The sequence below is a fragment of the Cryptotermes secundus genome, unplaced genomic scaffold (assembly GCF_002891405.2).
Source record: "Cryptotermes secundus unplaced genomic scaffold, Csec_1.0 scaffold49, whole genome shotgun sequence".
In the NCBI taxonomy this organism is placed as follows: domain Eukaryota; kingdom Metazoa; phylum Arthropoda; class Insecta; order Blattodea; family Kalotermitidae; genus Cryptotermes; species Cryptotermes secundus.
The window spans coordinates 511,817-538,066 of record NW_019744106.1 but is presented as its reverse complement, the minus strand read 5'-3'; the positions used below and the strand labels follow the sequence as shown (position 1 = coordinate 538,066).

Genomic DNA, 26,250 nt, shown 5'->3' with positions numbered 1-26,250 from the left:
TGACTAGAATCCATTTTCACCTCAAAAAGAGCCAAGGTAATAGGCAACAGTGTCTCCGTATTTAATTAAATATCACGCCATAGAGACATACGGGGTTTTGAAATAGAGTCAGTCTATCCTAATTCTTAACCTGGACACTGGATGTGTGAGAATATTGAGCTTTAAGTTTCGGTCGCTTTACCCTAAGCAAAACAGGTTCAGATACCACTTACGGATCAAGTGGGCTACAAAACTTGTCTAGATCATACTGGGAGACTATTTTCTTCCTGCCCCGGGAATCGAACAGCACAATCGTCCAATTGCAGGCAGTTACTTTACTAATTGAATTTGCATGTTTTGTGTAGATGATATTTTGTTGTCTGAACTGTGCGTTATTAATTACGAAACACGAGAAATATGAAAACACATTTTAAATTCGTGTAGAAGCTTCAGCTCTAGCACTCCCTCAAGCACCCATATTCCAGTTCCTCGGTATGATGTTTCTTCAGAATTTCACAGACATCAGCCTCACAAGAAATCCCATTGCTTTATGAAAGCTGTATGTTTGTCATAATTCATAAACATTGTTACTGAAACCTACATCAAGAGAGTACACAAAATTTCTGTCTCCATAATCATTTTCTTTAAGATCCATTTCAACTTATGAACTTAATTCTAGGGCCGTGGGATTTTTCCATTCGAGTGACATTAACAAGATCACCTCTGTGGTCTAGTGGTCAGAGTTTCTGGCTACAGATCCAGAGGTCCCGGGTTCGATTTCCGACGCTACCAGATTTTCTGTGAAGTGGTGGGTCTGGAACAGGGTCCACTCAACCTCGTGAGGATAACTGAGAAGCTATTTCTAGGAAATAGCGGCTCTGGTCTAGAAAACCGAGATTAACGGCCGTGGGGATCCGTTGCACTGAGCACGCGAGACCCTCTATCAGAAAACGTTGGCTCTAACTTCGCCGACAAGGGCGGTCGCTTGCGCTTGCGAATTAGAGGCCACAGGGTTTGTTTTGTTTGACTGACATTAACACTTTGCTAATTTCAAGATGCTGTCGAATCGAATTCGAGAAAGTTAATTCGTTGGGCAGCATATGAACTAAATGCCTGCTTGAACGGAAATTGTTATTTGAGGCATCTATTAAGGCTCTGATCTTCAGCAATGTGGTGCTCTATATACTCGTATCTCTCGATAGTTACTGACAGTTATTATGAACACACAGCCTCCATTTTCAGAGTTCAAAATCTGAAAACGGAGACAATATGTTACTCTGAAAAACTGACAGATATGTACAGTACTTATCAACACGGCGTCACATACCAGAAGACAGCAGTTTTAATATTCACAGCCGTGAGAACCTCAGATCTAACATGAAGCATTTATTGATATTACAGTAATTGCATACAAGTGTTATTAAACAGAAAGTACCAAACAACATACTGTAGGTTCATACAGTATTCTTTTTTGCACTTTTGTCCCCCAAGAGATGTCTTAACATAAGATTTCCATGTCCTGTTTTCCCATTTATTCATCATGTTGCCATCCTGTCATTTTTGTTTAGACTACAAATAAAGTGGTTGAACTACGAAAATTGTAAGTTCATATTTGTGTGACTTTTTCCACTTTTTCCAGTATCTTAAATTTTATTTCTACAAATTCTCCGTATAACTGTGTGATCCTAGGTGTAATCATACTCGCTTTGTTTCCTCTTAAGATGTCTCAGTAATGACCTGCAAAACTCACGTTTTTGGTCTGACCAAGACACTTGTCTACGACGCACAAAAAGAAAGGAAGAAGTTGGAAGGTATTTCCCCCTTCTACTGCTCCATACAGCAAACAGGTCGCTTCATCCGATACTTTGTCGAACATTGCTCGAATCTCACTAGTAACCCCATTCAGAAGCAGTCTTCTGCCAATATTCTTTTCACCCCTAAACCACTTCTCTTCGTCACCCTCTCCTGGCCAGTCGGTCTCTTGGTCTTGAGGGCAAATCGTTTCAATTCCACAACAATTCAGGATAACAGTGACACAAGTACGGTGCATGGATCAGGGAAGAAGTAGNTTCTTATATTTTTCCTTCTACCCTGAAGATGGAGGCGATACGTTCCTCCGAAACGTCGGTTAACACCACATATACATGGTGCCAAACCCCAGAAGACTGCTTTCTTCATAGTCACCGCCGTGAAAGCCTCAAATCTTACAAGAAGTAGAGTTGTTCGCTTTTCCCAATCGGAGACAACAACCACAGCGCAGTCGCAACGGATTTTTCGAGTTTAAAGTCGTTCTCTTTAACTGAACAGACTCATGAATCGGAAACGGTGTATATTAATGTATACTCCCAACATTTACCTTAAGTACTGAAGAGCGTTAGATTCTGAACTGATGTCCGAAGTCACGCAGTCCAGAATACGAAGCAGGGGTACTAATCACCCTCTAGGAAACAACATCGTCATCAACTGCGTGTTTCCTTTCAGCCCCAATATCACTGCAATAGTCCTTAATAGGACCATCTAATATTCTTTCTTTTGCCTGGTCTTGAATACTTTCATTACTTGTACGTATATTCTTTTAATGTCTAAATGCATAATAACCACTGAAAATATACTTATTTCATTTACCTCGCCTGTTGACGCTAACTTTAATTTTTCTTGGAATTATTATTAATTTATTCCCATTATATAGACTGTCTTATTTTTTATTTCCTTTTTTAATTATTTTTGTGTGTTTCTATTTACTCCTGGTAACTTTGTAATTGACCTCTGTGCTGTTAAATTTGCACGTAAATAAATATGATTTGGATTATTATTATTATTATTATTATGTTATAAATCACAGTGATTTTAGTCCTCAAGCGAACTATACAAACCGAGCGACCTCCGCTTGTCGGCGGATAGAAGGTGTCGCGTGGTCAGCNATGTGAATATATAGCATTAAACAGCATAATTTCCTTTTATAGATGATTTCTGAAGCCTGAGAGAGACAACTGGAATTATTATTATTATTATTATTATTATTATTAAGGCGAAAGGTGGCGGATTCGAGACCCGATGAGGTGGATTTTTTAATTGACCTAATCCTTCCAGCACACTATGACCCCGGGGTCGACTCACCCTCTAACAGAAATGAGTACCAGGAATCTTTTTGGGGGGTAAGGGACGGCCGACGCGTAAGGCTGACAATCTTACCGACATCTATGAGCCGATTGTATAGAGAAAGTGTGGGAGCCTTGACGTCTCACAACCCTATGGGCCTTCAGGGCCTGTTGCACGGATATCTTTACTTTTACCTTAATTATTATTATCTGTATTTCTATGTACTCGTGCCAACTTTGTTAGTGACCTCTGTGCTGTTAAGTTTGCACGTAAATAAACACGAATTGATTTGAATTGAATTGAAGTGTCATTGAAATAACTGATATTAAACTTTTAGTCCTTAATGAAACAACTCCGGTCTAATGTTATACTTTCTCACGCCCACAGTGTACGAGAATGTGATTATGTGAATGACGTACATAACACTGGCTACGACGCGTCTCACACAAGTAGTACCATCAGCTGGTTGTCCGCAAACGTGAGGTTAATGCGCAAACAGTTTCAGCAGAATGATACTGTAAGCGTTTCAGTCTTTTTATTCCACGATGTCGTATCCGAATATTTTTCAGCTAGTGCTCAATTTCATCGTTCGCTTTACGGAAAGCTCCCGACTAAAATTTAACGAAATATGCTGTCCTGTTTCCTTCTCGATGTGATTTCAAAGTAATCTCTCACTTCAAGTGCCTATAACTTCTCATTATGACACCAGACGATATACCATTCATTATTTATGCTGTATATAGAAATAAAACAATCTGCGTTCAATAATTAAAACTGACACAAAGTAACATACACGAAACTTGGCTAAGGAAATGTTCGTTTTAAAATCTAAATTAGTCCAAGTCAGAAGACCAAAACTAAAAAACGAAAACTACAGTAATATAAGCAGTTCTGCTGCAGGTACAATCATTTTGAGGAACTTCATAATAGTAGTCATCACAAATTATCAGTGAGCAGATTGAAGAGGGTTCAAATTTGTGGACACACAATACGCATGACAGAGATGGCAAATGCATGAAAAACTCATATGGAATACCTGAAGGAAATAAACCATTTGCGAGACCTAGACACAGATGGAAGTTTACAGAAATTATATCGAAATAAAAAGAATTTGAGGGTATGTTCTGATGTCATCCGACTTATCAATGGTCCAGTTGCGAGCTTCTGTGAGCACGGCACTGAAATAAAGCAGTTGTTGTCTCTCTGCACGGCAGTGGTGTTTACGCCATTTTAGACCTCACGCGAATGTAGAGCAGATGAAAAGAGACGTCGATTTTTCCCTCTGAACCCAGCTACCCCTTATTCTTTTGTCAAGTGGCGTCGATTCCAACCTAAGAGCTCTTTCCCTGTTTCTCTCCACTCCCCTAAAACTTAGAAAACTTGGCTCTTTACTTGTTTTCTTCTTCTTTCGCTCGATTTCCGTCTGGAAACAAGTCCTAAGCTGTTCATTTATCCTTTTCTCAAAATCGTACACAATCTTTTATGATTCAGTCTTACAGTTCTGTGTTCTCCAGAGGACCCCTAAACGATTGCGCCCAGGGAAAGTTGAGTTGCTTCACACTCGATTCGTTGCATTTGGTTGATAACTTAGTCCAAAGAGAAGAGTACTTCTTGAAATACTGATAGTCGCTCTCGTTGCTAAGAATTTCCAACCCTTCACGGAACCTGAAATTTCATTATCGTGTTCATAAGAGCCTTTCAGGTTAATTCGGCCGAAATTTTGTATGAATTTCCCATTTACACCATACGTGCTATATATCCAGCCAATCTCATTCTCCGTGATTATCATCTTAATATACTAATGATAATATGACTATATTTGCTTTTAAACTTCTTATTCAACAAATGTCAGTGGTTCACCGTCTTACGTGTAACGCGTCCTTCTAAAACTTATTTAAAATTTCTTACATCACACAATGAGTTTTCTAAACTCTATTTAAAAGCTTCTGTACATGGCATTATATGTTTCGACCGACACTGGTTATCATCAGGTGTTTAAACAATTTGTTTGTTGGTGCAAACTGCTGTGCTTCCGTTTGTGATTCTAATATTCTGTATGTAGTCCTATCTACGCGCAAGACAAACACAACAGGAAGGGCCACCAAGAACCATAAAACACAAAAGCGCGTAGACACACAACAAAACAGGAAGCGGCACCCAGCACCATAAAACACATTAAGCGTGTAGATGGGACTACACGTCGAATATTACTATCACAAACTGAAGCAGAGCATTTTACACCAACAATTTTTTAAACACCGGATGATGACCAATGTCTGTCGAAACATACGCAATGTACAGAGGATTTTAAACAAGCTTTAGAAGACTCATGGTGTGTGCGTAAGAAAGCTTTAAATAACTTCTAGAAGAATGCGTTGCACTTAAGACGGTGAACCAGTGGAATCTGTTGAATAAAAAGTAATGTGCAATAGGATGTTAAAATATAATAGTACTTTCAAAAGTTCGATAATTTTACGTTGGTAATGTACAGTCTTTCTTAATGGGAAAACATTTGCAGTTATAACTTGATGTACTTGGATAGTTTTCAGACTAGAACTAAATGTACAAGTTACTATCACTCAGGTGGCAAAACCATAAGATTCGATAATGTTCATAAGCTACTACATGGAATATGATTTTGTATTTCCCTCAATCCAGTTCACATACGACTACTTAAAATCCATCTTCATATTATCATTGCAACATATTCTCTTTTCCAATTTGTCTCTTTCCGGTACATTTCCAAAATTCTGTGTCTATTTCCATTAGAGTCGCAAGTCTCGTTGTATTCAGTTCAGAGTGAGAGGCACAGTCTAGATAAAAATGTCTGCAATTAAATTAAACTCAACTTTATAATATTTTTATTAATTGCTCTTTTTATTTCATAAAGTGTAACGGAGTCCGCCGAATATGAAACCAATTTTAAAATTTCGATGTTATACAGGGAAGAAGAAGTTTAAGTGAAGAAAATGCACAGGCTCCGTTAGTACACTTTACCATTTCTCCTCTAAGATCAAGATAATTGTGTTCCTAGAGATCATGACTTCATATCGATCTTTTAACACAGAAACTCCGTCCATCCCGTTGCCGGTCACTGTACACACTGAGCAACCCGAGCTACCAAAATATAAACCAAAATTAGCTGTGTATGCTCACCAGGCGCCTTCCTTCCATTCGTATTCGGACAGATCACTCACCATAATTCTGCAAATGGGAAACAGTCAATGAGGACAGAGCGTTCAGCAAAGAAAGGCAATACAACAAATCCTCTTCTACCGTTTTCTTCTATACAATTTCTCTATTAAAACCGTCACAACACAACTATATTAAGGTCAGTGCCAAGTTTGGCTCTGCTACATGTTTCGGCTATTGAAAGCCATCATCAGGCAAATACACGGCTTTTAATAGCCGAAACATGTAGCAGAGCCAAACTTGGCACTGACCTCAATTTAGTTGTGTTGTGACGGTTGTAATAAAGAAATTGTATATTATAACACAACATGGTGCATGAAATGAAAATTATAAGTGTTGTTCTATAATATCTCTCCCTTTCCTTCCGTTCTGTGTTACCTACCTAATGCTTGCCAGGATGCCACATGCAATATAATGAATAAAACAATTAATGCTCATCAAAAATGTTCTTCGCTAGGCAACCGGACAAGGTTTAATTTATAAAGCAACATATCCTGTATTTACACGTCTTGCAGACTGCATCACCAGTGCTTAAATAAAGGAAACGGCACGTGGTGTCACATTCTTTCCTTTTGGGTCTTTTATTTATAACAAGCGATGAAAGTCCATTGTCTGTGGCCTGCTATTCTCCACGTTACTAGTATATATATATGTACATCTTAAATACGGACGTAGAAGTTGTGTCTAATGCACAAGTCGTTAAAGGTTCTATGCTTATATTAAAGACACTTAAATTAAAAATGATTAAAATTATTATTTCAGTACAGCTTCTGTGAAGAAACACCATGGTCAACAAATAATATTTTAGATATAAATTATATAAATACAGTTCTTGACTAGATGCAGAATTGACGGATTCTCAAGAAGGGCTCATCTCCATGGAGTTAGATAGTTACTTACACAAATACACAAACCAACAGATGATGGAGAGTATTTCCCAACTCTATCTCTAACCATCTACTGCTCTTGCATTCTTTCAAGTTGCCCGACATTCTCGCTTGAATTATACATGATCCTTCTTTCATATTTACAGAAAAATGACCGATAACTTTATACATTAAATAAATTACGGAGACTGGAGCTGTCTCCGAAACATCGTGGTCTTTTGTCTTTTACATACCAGACGATGGGTGAAGTCCAAAATAAGCCAAAATAAGTAACGTCTGAGATTATTTGACGTCTAATGAGACGAGAAGATGATTATATTAGCAAAGTGAACCAGAAAGTACGGGAGAGAAACCCGTCCCCTTCCCCGAGTTCTCGAGGGACAATAAAACCATCCTTTAGGATATTTTAATGGACATTTGAGCCGAGCACAACGGAAGGGCATGTAAGGCGCATTAGCGATGGGCCTTCCGCCTTGATTTCATGTCGAAGGTTCAAAACAGTGTTTGTCCATTGGTCGAGGACTCCTAATGAATGTGCTCAGAATTCGATATTCACGAAAAAATTAAAAGCATTCGGGAAAGTGGTTCAGCATAAGATCCAATGGCTATCCTTCTGCGACAAAATCACTGGATCATTGGATTCCATACAAGTAAGTAATTTCTTGAATCAGCGAGCATCTGGGAGTTCTCAAAACGAATATGCTATATGGAGTTAACTGCTTAAGGGGAAGAGCTACAAGATTTGGGTTGAAATTCATTATGGGGAATTTTTTCCCTTTGGCGCTACAGCCCCAAATTGAGCCTGGCTTACTTCCATGAAACTCTCCGTTTCACTTCGGTTTACTAGATTTTAGGCATTCGGTAGGACTCCTTGGGCGGGTGAACAGCTCGTCGCAAGGCTTCTACCTATACACAAACACAGAAAAGAAGCAGACACACTAAACATCTATGCCCTGAGTGGGATTCGAACCCACGATCCAGGCCTCAGAGCGAATGAAAACAGTGCACGTCTTAGACCGTCCGGCTACCGTGACAGGCATCACGAGGAATAGCACTTAAGAAACCTACGAATAGATGCAAGAGTAATGTGAATATACAAATCATTTAGGGGGAAAAATTAAATTTACTCGAGACAGACAGCTGTATTAAACACTTACAAATGCTTACAGCTTGAAGTTAGTGGTCCATGCATCAATGCAGAACTTTACTGGATACTATCAAGACGTTTGTGTATTCGAAATGTATCAAATGCAGCACATTAGAAGCTGGACAGACATCTGGTCTCATGGGACCAAGGGATAGGACGTTCAAATCAAGCCACGGCTGTGAGGCCTTACTGGTTCCTATACTTATGCATTGCCGTCAGATTAAGTCAGTACAGCAGTGGGGCTTTGGGGGATATAGCACTTTGTGACAACAAAAACGATACAAGTAATTGAAGATATGGTTCTAAGTTCCATCTGAAGTAACCGACGCCATGGTGCAGGAGTATTCTTGGCAATACTCAAGGTTCTCACAGCTGTGACTACGAAGAACAGTATTTTCTGGAGAGCGACGTCTGTAGTCCGGTAGAAGTTCATTTCACTATGCTTGATTAGCTGAAGGTGGAGGCTGTACGTTCCTCTGGAACGTCGGTAAACTTCTACCAAACCACATGTTGTCGCGTCCCAGAAGAAAATATTCATTCTTGAAAAGTTTGACAATTGTTCTGCTGGTCGAAATATTTCCTGATCTTACAAAATCCGAGAGTATAGTACTGAGTCTGAGCCACCTTAATTTAATCCTCACTCTCAAACTCTATATTGTCTTGTGTGTGAGTGACTATAGACGGGGTTCCGATTGGTAATTGAATTTATTACCCACTTACAAATCCTAAATACAAGTAATTATAGAGCTATCGCTATTTCACACACTCCGCAGTTAACTACAAAACGCCCTAAGCGTATTCATTCGCTGTCTTCAGCAATCGTCTTCTGGTGACGGCTTCCAACGGCGGAAGTTCCCTTATTCTGGGTTCCCGAACTCTCCCCGTGTCTCAGCTACCAGCTGCTAACGGTAACAGCTCACAACGACTGACCTGCAGTTCTCTGACTTACTAAGTTTTCACTTCATTGCTCTCAAATGAACTCCCTCCACCCACTCGACTCCTTACGTAGCCTTGGCAAGGACCACTCAGAAACCATAGTTCTTATATTGTTGCGTGTATGTATGTTGTGGTTATTAACTAGCAACGGCCGTTGTTTCAAGAGTTATTACGTAGCAACGGGTCTACATACTACAGTATTTATAATAACAACTCTATTGATATTCTCTCATCTAAGTATAAAAGCCCGCGTGGCATATTCATTCAGGGCTTTCCTATCAACATTTCACATAAATGTATTATTTTCAGAGGTCTGTTTCGCATCTCGCCCATTTAGTCTTTTTGACTTAATCATTCTCATGGCATCTGGTGTAGACAACAAATTACCAAAGTACNAAGATGGAGGCGATACATTCCTCCGAAACGTCGGTTAACACCACATATACACGGTGCCAAATCCCAGAAGATTGCTTTCTACATATTATTTGTAATTTACTGAATTTTTCGCGGTCCCTTGTTACTTCCTCTCCTTTTATCCTATTATTCTCTACATCATTTTGTTCTCAAACAGTTCAAATCTATAGAGACAATATTTCTTACATTCCTCTCAGCGCAACAATATTTCCAGCAGGTACAGTTTATTGTCTAGGACGATATATTCCGGCACATGCTTGCCATTTTTAGGTCGGGTTTCTAGCTAAGAGCATCAGAAATATGGGTTCCAATCTATGTTACTTTCTTAAGAAGATCAGTGGGTTTAATTCCATGTTAAAAACTTCATTGTAAGACCTATATTGAAATATGAAGGAAAGATTTGCTGTGCTTATACACCACATCATGAAGGCGTATGAGGAATTTCGAGTGTATTCTCATGCATCGCGGACCTTGACGGGGTGTGGTCCCCTTCAACCTCCAGAAGTTTTAACCCCCCGAATAGAGAACCTTGATAAATGTTGAATAGCAGACAGTTCCTGTTTCACGGCTTCTCTGGGAATGGACAGTGGTGAAGAGCCTCAAGGTTGTTACCGAGATTTCGAATCAGACCGGCCACTCTTCCGGTATATAATGATTTTTCTCAGGCGATAATATTTACATTAAAAAGTAAAAAAAGTTAAAGCTATCCCTGTAACAGGCCGTGGAGGTCTATAGGATTGTGAGACGTAGAAGCTCACACATTTTCTAGACAATCGGCTCAAAGAAGGGAGTGAGTTTGTCAGCCTCAAGCTCTGAACGCCCTTTACCCCCAGGAAGAATCCTGGTACTCATTTCTGTTAGCGACTGAGTCGACCCCACGGCCACATTGCGTCTGGAAAGATTAGGTCAATTAAAAAATACAATGACGTCATCGAGAATCGAACTCGCGGCCTTCCGGCTTGCAGCATAGTGCCTCAATCAAGTACGCTACCGCGTGCCCCAATATTTATATTATTGTATACGAAAATGTATGCAAAAACTCTCAGTGATAACGTTATTTGCACCCATCTAATATATACAGTGGTAAGAACGCCTTCACATAAGCCCTAGTTCCGATGGACAACCATTCTTCACCTCGTTATCTCAGAAGTTATCCTCAAAATAGAACATATTCATTCATCAGTAAATGTGCACTTCCATCTTGTACCTTGCATTTTCTTTGAACTGACACCCTACATTAACAAGCTGATTTAAGTTATTCTACTTTAAGCGCGCTCTTCAAACGTAATGATAATAACACGTTACATACTGTCAAATTAGTGAAGGGCTTGGGACTAGATAATGAGAAGCCACAAAAGTATAATTCTGAAGAAGAGCAAAACGAAAGTTTTGAGAAATTATATAAATATATTGTCACTTTTTCTGATAGACAAATGTTACATTACAGCAACCTACATGTTTTTGTAACGCATGTGATGCAAAAAGTAGCGTATTTTATATTCAATTCATTGAAAAATATAAGAATATATAATAATACTTGCTTATTAGTTTATTGGATGCAGGAAAATCTGCGAAAATATTATGGTATACGACACGTCTGTTTCCAATCAAAATTTGAAAGTACGAGTTCAATATTCTTCTTCAGTTAAGCAAACTTTTAGTCTATTACATCATTCGCAAGGCAGACTCTCAGTCACATCCGTTTTTTCATTGAGACCATTTTCCAGATATTCCGCAATTCCCTTCCATTTTTCTGTTGACTTTCCAGTGGTACAATGGGGGGGGGAGGTATGTAGGACAGACGATCTTCAACATCCTTAAGTTTCATGTGCTATGTTTACAAATGCTACACTGAAGAGATAAGAAATACACACAAAATTTTAAACGGAAAACCTAACTACTTGGCAAAAATTAGTCTATACGTTAAGATAATATGCAATAAACGGCTCACTAAGAACTAAAGTGGGGGATGGCCATTAGGTTCATTTGGCTCAGTGCTCAACTATAATTTTCACCATACTAAAGCTCCTGTTTCAGTAAAAGTAGGTAATGTTCTGATCGCCTGAAGAGCTGGGAACTTTTCGGGAGGGACGTTACTTATATCGCTGTTGCTTCAAGGCACACAGTATCTATTGCACTGGGATCACCTTGCTTCTGCCAAATTTAATCTATACAAGGAGGGTCGCAGTGCTCATGCCGTATTGCTCTACTTCCGCACAGAGGACAGTTGTGGGCAGATACATGTATGACATCTCTAAGTAAGAGAGAAAGGGGCTAGGATTCCTATAAGCAGACAGGGATTTCGTTGGATTCAACCACGGCACAAAGTGATGAAATGGATAGCATCGTGGCGTTCTCAGCCTAGGTATTAAGTTGTCAAGGGATTCCTAAAAATCGACGAAGATAAATTTGAAAGAGTTAAATGACTTTGAATGCCTTTACATTTTGGTGTATAAAGGTCTTGCTGACTTTAGCTTAGGTCGTTTAGCCAAGGAATCCTTCCAGGTCCGAGGCTTTGTGTTTATTTTCGTAACATACTTATTTTTTACGGTGAGGAGTTGTTAGCCACACGCCCAACCGCCAAGCTGGAGGACCGCCTCTTTTCGGCTGTCCGCGACTGCTTATTAAATATATTCGCAGGTCCCATCCAAAACTGGAGGGCATCTCCTCCATCCGCAACCTGAGGACGCGCCACGCCGTGGTGACAAGGGACCCACCTAACAAGCTCGACGTAACAGAGGAACTACAGATCAGATCTTTTGTGTTCGTCAGATATTGGAAAACAAAATGGGGGTACGACGAGACAGTACGTCAGCTATTCATAGACTTCAAGAAAGCCTATGATTCAGTTAGGAGGGAAGCATTGTACAATATTCTGATAGAGTTTGGGATACCCGTGAAACTAGTTAGGTTGATTAAAATGTGTTTAAAAGAAACATATAGTAAAGTCACTGTAGATAAACATTTGTCTGACAAATATCCTATCCAGAATGGTCTAAAACAAGGAGATGCTTTATCCCCGCTTCTTTTCAAATTTACTTTAGAATATGCCATTAAGAAGGTCCAGGGAAACCAGGTGGGACTGAAATTAAACGGGACACATCAGCTGTTGGTCTATGCCGATGATGTGAATCTACTGGGTGATAAGGTAGATACCATAAAGAAAAACGCACAAACTTTAATTGACGCAAGTAAAGAGTTTGCTCTAGAAGTAAACATAGAGACAATGCAGGGCAAATCATGACATAAAGATAGGAAACAGATATTTTGAAAATGTGACAGTTAAGATATTTTGGAACAACGATAACAGATCGAAATCTGATTCACGAGGAAATTAAGAGCAGATTGAATTCGGGTAATGCTTGCTACCATTCAGTCCAAAACATTTTGTCTTCTCGTCTGCTGTCCAAAAACATAAGAATTAGAATATACAAAACTATAATTTTGCCTGTGGTTCTTTATGGGTGTGAAACTTGATCTCTGATATTAAGGGAGGAACATAGACTGAGGTTGTTTGAGATCAGGGTGTTGAGGAGAATATCTGGACCGAAGAGAGATGAAGTGACAGGAGGTTAGAGAAAACTGCACAGTGAGGAGCTTCGTAACTTGTACTCTTCTCCAAGTATAATTAGAGCGATCAAGTCAAGACAGAAGGAAAGAGACCACTGGGAAGACCAAGATGTAGGTGGGTGAACAATATTGAAATGGATCTTAGAGAGATAGGAAGGGATGGTATGGATTGGATTGATCTGGCTCAGGATAGGGACCAGTGGAGGACTCTTGTGAACACGATAATGAACCTTCGGGTTCTATAAAATGCTGGGAAATTCTTGAGTAGCTACAGGATTGGCGGTTCCTCCAGAAGTGCTCAGCTCCATGAGTAAGTAACCAAGACCTTACTGACCATAAGAATTCACCCATAGTCACACATGTGTATCTCGTCAGTAGACTTCTAACTAACTAAGTTCATGGAGCTGAGCCCTTCTTGAGAATCCTCCAATCACGCAGCTTCTCAAGAACTTTCCAACATTTTATGGAACCCGAAGGTACATTACCGTGTTCATAAGGGCCCTACACTGGTCGCTCTCCTAAGTCAGATCAATCCAGTCTATACCACCCTATTCTATCTCTCTGAAATACGTTTTAATATTATACACCCACCTACATCTTGGCCTTCCTAGTGATTTCTTTCCTTCTGGCCTTCTCACCAATATCCTACATGCGTTCCTCTTCTCCCCCATTCGTGCTACATGCCCTGCCCACCTCTTCCTCCATGACTTGATCATTCTAATTATACTTGGAGAAGAGTACAAGTTATGAAGCTCCTCATTATGTAGTTTTCTCCAAACTCCTGTCACTTCATCTCTCTTCGGTCCAAATATTTTCCTCAACACCATATTCTTAAACACTCTCAGTCTATGTTCCTCCCTTAATATCAGAGACCAAGTTTCACACCCATACAGAACCACAAGCAAAATTATAGTTTTGTATATTCTAATTTTTATGTTTTTGGACAGCAGACGAGAAGACAATAGGTTCTTGACTGAATGGTAGCGAGCATTACCCGAATTCACTCTCCCCTTAATTTCCTCCTGAATCAAATTTTGATTTGTTACTGTTGTTCCCAAATATTTGAACTGTGCCACATTTTCAAAACATCTGATAGCCATCTTTAGGTCATGACTTTGCCTGCATTCCGGTGACGATACAGCAACATGTACTTAGATTTCTCTGAGCTCAATTCTAGACCAACGTCTCTACTAGAGTCAATTAAAGTTTCTGTGTTTTTATTTGCGGTATCGCTGTTATCTCCCAGTAGATTCACATCATCTTGACCAACAACTGATGTGTCCCATTCAATTTCAGTGGCACTTTCTTATCCTCAATCTTCCTAATATCATAACCTAAACGAAGTTAAACAGCAGTGAAGCTAAAACATCTCCTAGTTGTAGACAATCTTGGATAGGAAAATTATTAGACAAATGTGTGCCTATATGGATTTTAATATACGTTTCGTTTAAAGACATTTTAGTCAGCCTAACTATGTAGTTTCATGCGTACCGCAAACTCTATGAGGATATTGTACAATACCTCCCTCCTAACTGCATCACAGGCTTCGTGTCAAAACTGCTAGTTAGCAAATCACGTAAATAATGTCCTAAATAATCATAAGATTTACTTTAAATTTTAAAAAGCCGCGCATAATATTACTGTATATATATATATTATTTTTTCTCGTCGCATAATAGCTGGCGCAATTGAAATTAATGAATTGTTATTTACTTTCCAGCTGCCTTGCTTTGTCTTTCTTTTGTGTATTTTATTCCAGCTCTTCCCATGCTTATTTTCTAAATGGCTTTTGGTCTATTGTTGTAGCTCATAAATAAATTTGAAATTGAATTCAATTATTATTATTATTATTATTATTCATTACCTACAGGTTTTCTTCCCTGGAGAGTCTGTATGAACTATATTTTACTTTAGTCAGGTCCAAGTTGGAATATGCCTCAGTAGTTTGGAACTCCATCACCTCGACTGATGCCAATAAGCTTGAGCGTACCCAGCAGAAGTTTGCGTCCTTCTGTTTTTATCGCCTTCCCCTCATATTTCATATAAATATATTGATGCTTTAGAGAAATTAAGTCTACAATCTTTACATGAACGGAGACATCACCTTGATGCACTTTTTCTTGTTCAGGTCTTTCGTGGTCTTAAATCCTGCGCTTCTCTTTTGGAAAATGTTAGCCTTCGTGTTCCTCCCAGCAATCTTAGGGACTTCTCATTGTTCGGTGTTTGCCCCTCTAATAAACACTGTCCTTCTGCTCGGTGCGCCTATGCTGCCAACGCGGTGAGTAAAAATCTTGACATATTTGCAATCGGAACAGTTTCTGGCAATGACACTGAACCTAAAATTGTTAATAATATTTGTTAATGATACTCTTAATATTACTTGTGTGTATGTGGTCTTATTTTATTGTTCTCTCCTGTTAAAGTTAATTTTTTTTGCATTATTATTAATCTATTGTCATTATGTAGACTCTCAAAATTTGTTTTACAATTACTTTTATGTAATTCTATGTACCCATGCTAACCTTTTAATTGGCCTCTCTGCTGTTAAGTTGTACGTAAATAAACATGAATTAAATTGAATTGAATTAGGATGTTGAGCTGCCACACGAATAAATAAGAATTAATTGGGTTATTAATATTATTAACTTCTATGTGTGTATGTGCCGGTCGCGGTAGCCGAGCGGTCTAAGGCATGAACTGTATTCGCTCGCTCGGAAGCCTGGGTCGTGGGTTCGAATCCCACTCAGGGCATAGATGTTTGTATGCGTTTTTCTGTGTTTGTCTACAGGTTGAGGCCTTGCGACGAGCTGATCACTCGCCCAAGGAGTCCTACCGTATGTGTAAGATCAAGTAAACCGAAAGTGAAACGGAGAGTTTCATGGAGGTAGGCCTAGGCACAAAATTGGGGCTGTAGCGCCACAGAAAAAAAAAATGTGTATGTATATGTATTGTCCTTTCTCACCATATAATGGAATAACCATTCGAAATGTACTTATTTTATTTTATTTTCTCACCTGTTAATGCTAACTTTAATTTTTCTTGGAATTATTATTAATTTAATGCCATTATATAGAGTGTTTTATTTGTATTTTGTCTTTTAGTTATATCTATATTTCTATGTACTCGTGCCGACTCTGTTATTGACCTCTGTGCTGTTAAGTTTGCAAGTAAATAAACACGAATTGAATTGAATTGAATTATTGTATGCAGCTATATTTGAAACTCAAATTCTCACATTGTGGCTTTCTCTGTGTATGTTTGCTTCTGTATCTTTATTCATGCTAACTGTGTAATTAATATAGACTATCATTTTTGTATTTTTTTTTTTTTTATTATTTTTGTGTATTTCTCTATTCGTGCTAACTTTGTAATTGGCCTTTGTGCTGTTAAGTTTGCACGTAAATAAACACGAATTGAAATGAATTATTATTACCATCACCATCATCATTATTATTATTTTATTTATGTGTGCTCATTTCTTTTCTTGCCTCATGCTCACTTCGTAACTGGCCTTTGGGCTGTTAAGTTAGCACGTAAATAAATAACAATTTAATTTAATTGTTAATTAGTGCTATAGGAATGACATTGAGTACTGGTATTTCTCCCACTGCAACATACTCGGAAACAGAGAGCAATGTATATCGAAAATATATTAGTAAATTATTAGCCAGTATATTTTATTTAGAGAAGCGAGGAGAGATAAATTTTGCCATCCGAATCCTTAGGCTTCTTATTTCAATATATAAAGCGGCCAGAGCTTGAAGACCATAACACATTATTTGGTGCAGAATTCTAGAATATATAGCGCTTTACTTCCACTTCTCCTGCATATATTAATGGCGTAATATTTTACTTTATTACTAAATTCCTCTTTTATTTTTAATTCCCATTGATATATTTCATTTGTTTTCAAAATATTAATCCAAAAGAACGATGACTTCCCCCCGCAGGACACAATTAATAATCTTGATGTATAGCGTTCCTTTTCTGTGGATGGATGTTAATATTATGCCACTGATGTTTTCAAGGATGGTGAAGATGAAACCTGGCTACTCAGACAGACGGAAACCAACTGAAGCCATTTGATATTCACAAACAAGCCGCAGTTCCTCCTCTCGTAGGAGGACTTCAGTCACTCAGTCAGTCAGCCAGTCAGTCGTTAGGTCGGCACTGAGTTGGATGAAGCACCGTCACTAGCAGAACTTTGACAGTTCACCAGAGGTCCAAATGAGAGAAAGAGAAGATAAACGAAACGAGACAGGAAGATGTGTTTGAGAAGGTACTCTGATGGAAAGAGGAAAAGAGCATCACTGGAAAATTAAAATTACTAATTCTGTTGGATCTACAGCCAATTAAGATTTACCATGCCTGTCTTCACGTCGGAATTGTATCTCTTTTATCAAACGAAACAGCAAATCAACGTGATTTAACTTTTAGTCACAGAAACAATTTGTAATTGCTTTCGTAAAATTGTTCTGTTAATATTACGGGCCTAAATTATGTAGTCGTGAATGGAGAAGTTCACGGAAGTAGGCCTAGGCCCACTGGGTCTGTAGTGCCAAGGACAAAAAAATATCTAGTCAGGTGGAACAAATACATTATATTTGTGTATGCAAGGTCATGACCTTCTCGAGTCTCATATTCTGACTGGAGAGATTCTCAATAAACGAAGGTTCGTGCCGTTGTCCACATGGCATGCGATTGCAATTGTATTGAATTTTGTAATGAACTGATAAATTGGCGGATTGAAGAAAGATCGTATCAGCTGATATGTATTTTCTGAAATTGGTGGCTGAATGTAATTCATTATACCTTAAGAAAAAAGTGGAACAGCTGAGTATCTATTATCTGAAAGGGGAAGAAGGAAAATAAAACGGACTAACATGAATGTAAATGTATATTCCCTTTGCTTAATTAACCACAGCGCCATGAAGACATATGGAGTAGTGTGAGTATAGTTCCAAGCTTTCTTAGTCTCGGTGCTAGAGGGACGTGAGTGGTAAGCTTCAATCGCCGGCCTCTTTGCCCAAGGGAAAAGAGCCTTCCGTTCCCTTTAGATAGTAGGCTGTGTGAGCCCCCAAACAAGTCTGGACACTGCAAAGAAGGGAATAATATCTTGGTCGTGCTGGGAATCTAACTCCAGTTCCTCGGTCGTCCAACAAATAACATTATCACTACATCGATTACGTTAGAAAATTAAATCATCAAGAACATGAAATAAAACTATCAAAAATAATATTAAATTACTAAGTAATCTTACAGACCTGATGGGCACAGTGATAAAGGAAGACCTAAGACAAGATAGCAAGGTGAACAGAGCCAATTGTTGAATCACAAAATAAAAATATGAACTTATTATTAAAGTGCATAGCGGGACGAGTTTAGCAGAGATACCGCACTCCAGTTTAATTACCCGTTTTCTAATTCTTATCTGATATTTTAGATCCCATTTTTTACGTTTTTCCTAATCCTCACAACATAACGACAGAGAGTTCATTTTTCTTCCATCTATCCCTTTATCTTGCACAATCATCTTCTTGGCTCATTGAAATCTAAGTAACACCTTCAGTTGATACAACATCATTACCTAAAGGAAGTCTAAGCTTATCTCTGTTTTACGATTAATAAAAATTTTATACAATATTATATGTTATTTTACGATATCCTTACAGAGCTAGTATATACGCAAGTTAGAATTCGTACACAGAATCAGAAAATTCTTTTACATCACACTCAACTGAGTGAGGACAAAGCGCAACGGCGGGCTTTAGCGGAAATAATAAAGAGCATAGCCTAAATCAGCTGAGCAACTATAATCGTTTAAATGAGGTGTGCACTGAATTTCACGGCGGGTATTTTGGGCACTTATTATAAATGTACTCTTTCAGCTGCAACTCACAAGTTAAATTATTCCGAACACATATTGATATATACATTTTTTCTTGTTTAGATATGTGGAACTCGTGCATAAAATTTTGTCGCACCTTCCAGTTACGTCCTGTATTTGTAAATTGTAATTCGTATGTGTGGTCACATTGCATATGTGGTCTATTTAAGATTGTATTCAGACACGAGGATTAAGAACGCATTTCTACCGTTTCAATTTCCTCCCTTACAGATGTATTCAGGGTCCTGTTTTCACTTTTATAAATAAGCAATGGAACTGCTATTACCTTATAAAATTTAATCTTCTTATCCTTTTTAATAGTTTTATTTCCTTAGAGCTCTTTGTGTTTTTCCACACATATGTTCAAAATTGTGGCAAGTAGTGACAACTGAAATGATAACATCAGTGTACAACATTTAGCATTTCAGCAGTACGATAGGAGCAGCTATGAAGCAGCCCTCAATTTCCGAACGAATGGGCACAGCAGTGTCTTTCCAGGGGTAGTGGACGGAACGTGAAGCTGGTCACTAACTTTCACTTACTGAGTAAGTCTACAATGCCTACAAGCTTTCATCGCTTGGTGCTTAATCACAGAGTCTACTGTAAGACTTAGAGCACACGCGTTTGAATGGAGACTCTGTACTTTGTGTAATGGTTAGTTCCTTTCCAGCACGAGGTAAGGGGTATTGAAAATCAATGGCTGGACACCCCCACCCCTTAGAGACTATATGGTCGGTGTTGGCCAGATAGACATGACGTAACATGCGGATAGAGATGGCTTTTGCTTGTTGCTATCATCTATATTCAGCCACGATGACTTGGTCTGTGGGAAGCACAGTCTCTTTCATCATAAGACGAACCAGCTAATCTACTGAAGCCCTCTGCCCCGTGGTGACATATCAAAAGGCCAGCATATGAAGGTAATGTATGAGGTGGAGCCTGATGCACTACTTCATCACCACGTCATCACCCAGAAAACAGCAACTTTTTTTAGAAACCGACCGATCGTATCATGTACCCCCCTAGTTGCAGTTCTGAGAATAGTATTTGAAGAGCACGCAATGTTCTTGAAGTGGATCAATGAACCTATTATATGTGTAATACAGAATCACTACCCAAGGAACTATCCAATAAAATGTAGAAAACCCACAGTCACTTGGTCAAGAAATTCCTTACCTTTTAAGCTGAAACGAAGGTTTATTACAGCGTTCATAACAACTGATTACTATACACTAATATCGAGCTAGCTGAATCCAACAAACATCCTCAAACTCAACTATCCTAATGGCTTCTTCCAACTCATTCCACCCCTGAAGCTAGCATCCCTTCAGGCCTCTCAAACATAAAGAGTGCTACCCATCTCAACACTGCCCAACTCACCCTCCTCTATGCGATTAGCCTAATAATGTGTGACGAAGAGGGCAGATTAAAAAGCTCCTTAGTATATAACTTTCTCCATCTGGCTTTGCTTGTTTCCCTTAAGTCCAAACACTCTCATCATGTCCTGCTTTCCAACATCATCTATCAATACTCGTCCCTTACAATGAGAGACCAAGCTATGCAACAATATAAAACGGCAGTTAAAATTATAGTATCATATTTTTAATGCTTTTGTTTCTTGAACAGTGTAGGGAATAGAGGTACGGAAATAGGGGCTGTCTATTGGACCCAACTGACTAGGTTTTACCTCAGGACGGGGACAGAATCCAGTCCCCGAAACGTTGTGTTTTAAAAAAGAAACAGGACTTTTTTAAAAAGTAGACAAGACGATGAATAATGTCCAAAAACATAATACTTGTAGCAATATACCATCGTCACAAACTTCAAGATCTCGTTTCCATACAGACTGGAAGAGAATGTTTCCCGAATATATGAAACTCTTTAGTAATACTTCAATTAAAATTTGTTTGTTACTCTCGTTCCTATACGCTTGAATGTTTCCGCATTTTCGAATACGATATTAATTGTGCTAATATTATGATTTTCACCTGCATTCTGATGACGAGACATAAGGAAACGACACTAACATGATATAAGAAAAGTCTACAGTGTTTCTTCAGATAACATGTTTGTTAATGGCGAAGAACAAAATGACGACAGAGTTGAATATATGTTCAGCTTTCCGTCTGATACCGATAAATAAATCGACCATTGAAGCTGAACAGGTAAAATTGTGTGTGGTAATAGGCGTAAATGACAAACACACTTATAACTATATACGAACTATTTTCTGTATCCTGACAACTGCAGACATGGAAAACTAAATATTTGATGTCTTAAGGCTAATCTGGTAAACAGGCCCTATAACTCAATTAAAGCAGTGATTACGAAAGAAAATTCCGCAGAAGTTGGCGCTAACTTCACCGACAAGCGGTGGCCACTTGGCTGGTATAGTTCGCTTGCGGACTACAGGCCACGGAGTATTTTTTTTTTCTTACAGTTCACCATACAGACTGAAGCCGTTTAAGGAAAGTCTATGCCTACTTTCTTCGCAAATTTTCCTATTCTGTAATGAATCACTTAGGAGTTCAGACTTTCACAATCACAACAGAATTTCCACGCGTGTTATCTTTCCCTCATATTTAAATTGTCTTCGTTTTAAACACCTTTTAGCGTTGTCGTTACATAACTTCTCTTGACCACTAAAGAAAGGGCGGCGGACAGTAACTGAAAGAGAGAAAAGTGAAGTGCGTAAGGGACAGAGGCAGGGACTAACGCCGTGGACGCTGTATCTCATATTCTGTTCGTTCTAGCAAACAAAATGATCCTTTCCTCTCCTGGCAGGCCTCAACATCCGCCATCGGTCTTTTATACATGCAGCAACTTGGATGCAAGAGTGACATACTAAGTAGGAAATTGTGGTAATTACCTTAACAGTTCAAAACTGTACTGAGTTTTCATTGATACATTTACTTTGCCTAATGACCCACAGCTGTTCTGTACCATTTCTTTCTCAGTTTACGTAAAGACGTTATTTTACCGTCAAATGAAACTGGAAGATGATCACAAGTGACACGAATTTATGCGTTTTTTTTTCTTTTCTTATGTAGCGATGCCATTAGTATTAAGTTTGCATAGCATCGATGACAGGACCATTAATGTATACGTACCAGTTTGTGGAATGAGAATCAGTTGGGGAAACCGAAGTACTCCAACAAAACTTGCCCAATGCCACTTTGCCCATAACAAATCTCACATCAGCTGTCCTGACATCGAAGCCAGGCCGCTGAGGTGGGAAGCCGACGAATAACAATCCAGGCTATTGCATGGCTATGAGTGGCGTGTGGCAAGGACTTGAAAAAAAGACGGCCTTGTCTTTCTTGAAGATATTACCCAATATGCCCCAGATGATACTCAGAAATAGCACAAAACTCTCAGATATGTTTGCTGGTAAGCAAACATAACATGACGTATTTACTCCATACAAGAACAGCTGAGCCACAGAAACTGCCGTTGCTAAGTAATGCACGCACGTAACAATAGGACAACGGCGTTATGCAACCCGTTTATAGGCAACGGCGAGGTGAACACGTTGCAACACGCAACAATATAGGAAGCTGTGTTTTCTATGAGGTCTGTGCCACGCAACTTTATAGTGCTGTGTTTTCTGTGCGTGGTCCGTGCGGAGGCTATATAACGCAAATCCACTCGTAACTATGTAGTTCAATTGAGAGAACTGAACCAGAGTGAGTTGTCAGTAGAACATAGCCAAGGAGGTATGTCGTTGAAGAATAATTAGAAGTCGGTCTGAGAAGACTTAGCGTGTGATTAGAAGATTTAGTCACAGGGAGTCCAAGAGAGTTGAGTTGATAGTTCGGACGAGAAGAATTCAGAAGGCAGCCGAATAATTGAAGTGTTAACAGACATTTAAGACGTTATTTCATTTACAATAGTTACGGTAAATTTGTGAGTGTAAGAAGAAATTGCAGTTAGGACTGTTGAATGTCCAATGAATCCATTCATCCGACATAGAGTCCATTATTATCGTCACGCGTACCCCCAAGTACTGGGTCTGGAACGGAGTCCACTCAGCCTCGTGAGGATAATTGAGGAGCTACTTGAATAGAAAAGTGGCGGCTCCGGTCTAGAAAACTGAGTTTAACGGCCGTGGGAATCTGTTGCGCTGACCATGCGACATCTATCCTCAAAAGTTCGCACTAACTTCGCCTACAAGCGACGGTCGCTTGGTCGGTATAGTTAGATTGCGGACTAGAAGCCACGGCGTTTATGATATAAGCTTTAATTGTAATATCTGTTTGTTCTGTCTTGTATTCACGCACATTTATGCACAGTTATATCTGATCTCATTGCTTCCAAACGCTCATTAACAACCCCATAATAATTAGATACATAGAGAGGGTAGGTTATATGCATGCTGAGTTGTGTTTCGATTGGACTTTCGGACTCAGAGAAGAACATAGGTTGAAGGTAAATTGTTGAGGATAATAACTGAACCTAAATGAGAGCAAATGACGGGAAGATTAAAAAATTTAATAATAACAATATTCATTATTTGCATTCTGTTTTCAATATTGTTAAGGGAAAGGCATCATTCAATTAATTGGACGGGAGAGGTGTTTAAACTCACGATATACGAGGAATGTACAAGACTTTGGTCGGAAAACCTCGAAGGAAGACGCGTCCTTGAAACTTGGCATAGAACGGTGTTACTAAAATGGAACTTGAGAAATAGTGTGGAGCTATGTGCTGGCTTCACCTGGCTATGGATACAGTTCAATGGTGGGCTCATGTGAAGGAGGCAATGAACCTACGGAATTTCTTAACCACTCTGCCGAATATCAACTTTCAAGGAAACCCCATATCATTAAACTATTTGCATATTTTGCGCCCTTGTTATTGTTCTTATTATTATTATGAAATACCTTGCTCATGAAACAGCGGTTTGTTTGATCAGAATGTGTTTACTATTTGGCACAGTAGTGGAAAAATTCTTCTGTCATTCCTTGTTATTCAGCTGTCTGTCAATTATTTGTAGCCATGGAAAGATAAAAAGAGGACATTTCAATTCAAACTAAACTCTATCTTGTAAGATCTGAGGTTTTCACGGCGGTGACTATGAAGAAAGCAGTCTTCTGGGAGCCGTGTAGATATTGTGTTAACCGACGTTTCGGAGGAATGTATCGCCTCCATCTTCAGGGTATAAGAAAAAAGAAGAAAATCCGTTCCTCCGAAACGTCGGTTAACACAATATCTACACGGGGCCACATCCCAGAAGAATTTTTTCTTCTTAAACTCTATCTTGAATACGTTTAAGAGCATCATAAAAGCAGTACTTAATTCACTCTTCCTCTAGACGCGAGTTTGGTAATGCCATTCACCTTTACTTTGCATCCTCGGAGAGGAGCAGAGCGTCCATCATTTCTCTTTGCCTCTGAATATATCCCTGTCCAATGCATTGCCGTTATCTTTCTCATTTTGCTCCCACCCTCCTCATTTATTCATATTCTCACTTTGCGCCACGTTCGGACCTTACATTTGCGTCCGAACTAAACCAGCCACCCTTCAGAGGAGCAATTAGGTGGTAGCCTGTCTGCAGACCATAATAATTAACGTCCATATGCCTGTTCACTGCATTAACATATGATCTGCAAATGATAACAGGACTCAAAGATTATCAATTAGACAATAGCTGGTTCAAGACAGAATCCAGCGGGAAGATATTAAGGAAGCTTCGATTCCGCAAAAAGAGGGGAATTTCTTTACTCGCTGTGTTAATATCACCTTCTTAAGAATGGCTATGCTCCAAGGAGTTATAGCAATATTCAATGGTACTATGCTTTCTACGGGGGCACGCGGTAGCGTAGTTGGTTGAGGCACTATGCTAAAAGCCGGAAGGTCGCGGGTTCAAGTCCTGATGAGGTCATTGGACTTTTTCAATTGACCTAATCCTTCCAGCCGCACCATGGCCCTGGGGTCGACGTACCAGGAATGTTCTTGGGGGTAAAGGGCGCCCGGCGAGCAGAGCGCACAACTTTGCCGCCGTCTGTGAGCCAATTGTCTAGAAAATGTGGGAACCTCAACATCTCACAACCCTATGGGCTTCCACGGCCTGTTACAGGGATACTTTTACTTTTTTTGTACCTTTTTACTATGATTTCTACACTATTGACGGAGGAGAATACACTGACCTTCAGTTCTCTAAATTTTAAACATCAGCAAAAACGATTACCCGATGCTGCTTGTCAGAAGAATAAATTAAGAGGAGGTAACAGAGAAAACGGAGTAAAATAATGTCCCGCAACGCAATTTCTAAAGGTGCTGTAGGACATTTTAGTAAATTATATATTTCTGTGAGATGGAAAAATGTACAAATCGCAGAGTTCACTTCCTAGTGCATTTATGTTATGAAAGTGCGTTATTGTGTATGTATTATTTAATCTGTCCGGCAGTGGAATTAACCGAGCTATATACAGAAACCACCGTAGAGAAAGGTTCATCCTAAAGCCGAAACCCGTTGTAACAAACGGAACCTACCTGTATACCTCTGCTACTACTATATGCTTTAACATGTCCTCGGGGATGCATTCCATACTCACCTCGTTCTATCCCTCTCTCTCTCATCTAAAAACACCAACTTTCTATCTCCCTCTTTTTTTTTTTTGCAAAGCTTTTCTCTACTACGCCCCCTCCCCACTCCTCTCTACCCTCACACGATACTTCCTCCGTCGCAGACCAGAGAGAATTAAACAAGGAACCAGTAATAATTATTTATAATTCGTCTGCTTAACCTTATATATACACACACATACGTGATATTCTGTAGCTGAACAAGCTGCAGCATGGGTCAGAGGCTTGTGTATAATTTGTGAAGGAGGGCACCACCTCATGGGGCATAAAAGTGTCAGATTTTCATTCCATTGTTCATTATTTTGACTTCAGAACCCCTGTATACTTGTCAGTGTTTTGTTATTTGGAATTAACACCAGTTATCATACCCCATTCTATTTTGGTATCCCAGCCAAGTGTTCCCTGAATTACAGGTAGCTTCCATTTCAAAATGAATGCTTTAGCAACAGTATTTTCCTCCCAAACAATCTAGTATTGAGTTAAAACGTAACGTTCTTTTTAAACCTTAATTTCCTAGATTATAAACCCTGTCGTATAACGGCGCTGAATTA

The 26,250-nt window shown here is 39.1% G+C and overlaps 1 long non-coding RNA gene across 1 annotated transcript in view; it reads right to left on the bottom strand.

Annotated features, from left to right (window-relative positions):
- The window catches only part of LOC117283082, a 316,003-nt gene that overhangs the window by 138,482 nt on the left and 151,271 nt on the right, over nt 1-26,250 (bottom strand). The window contains exon 2 of the long non-coding RNA XR_004514098.1: nt 6,276-6,282. This is a non-coding gene — a long non-coding RNA (uncharacterized LOC117283082). The remainder of the gene's footprint in view (nt 1-6,275; nt 6,283-26,250) is intronic.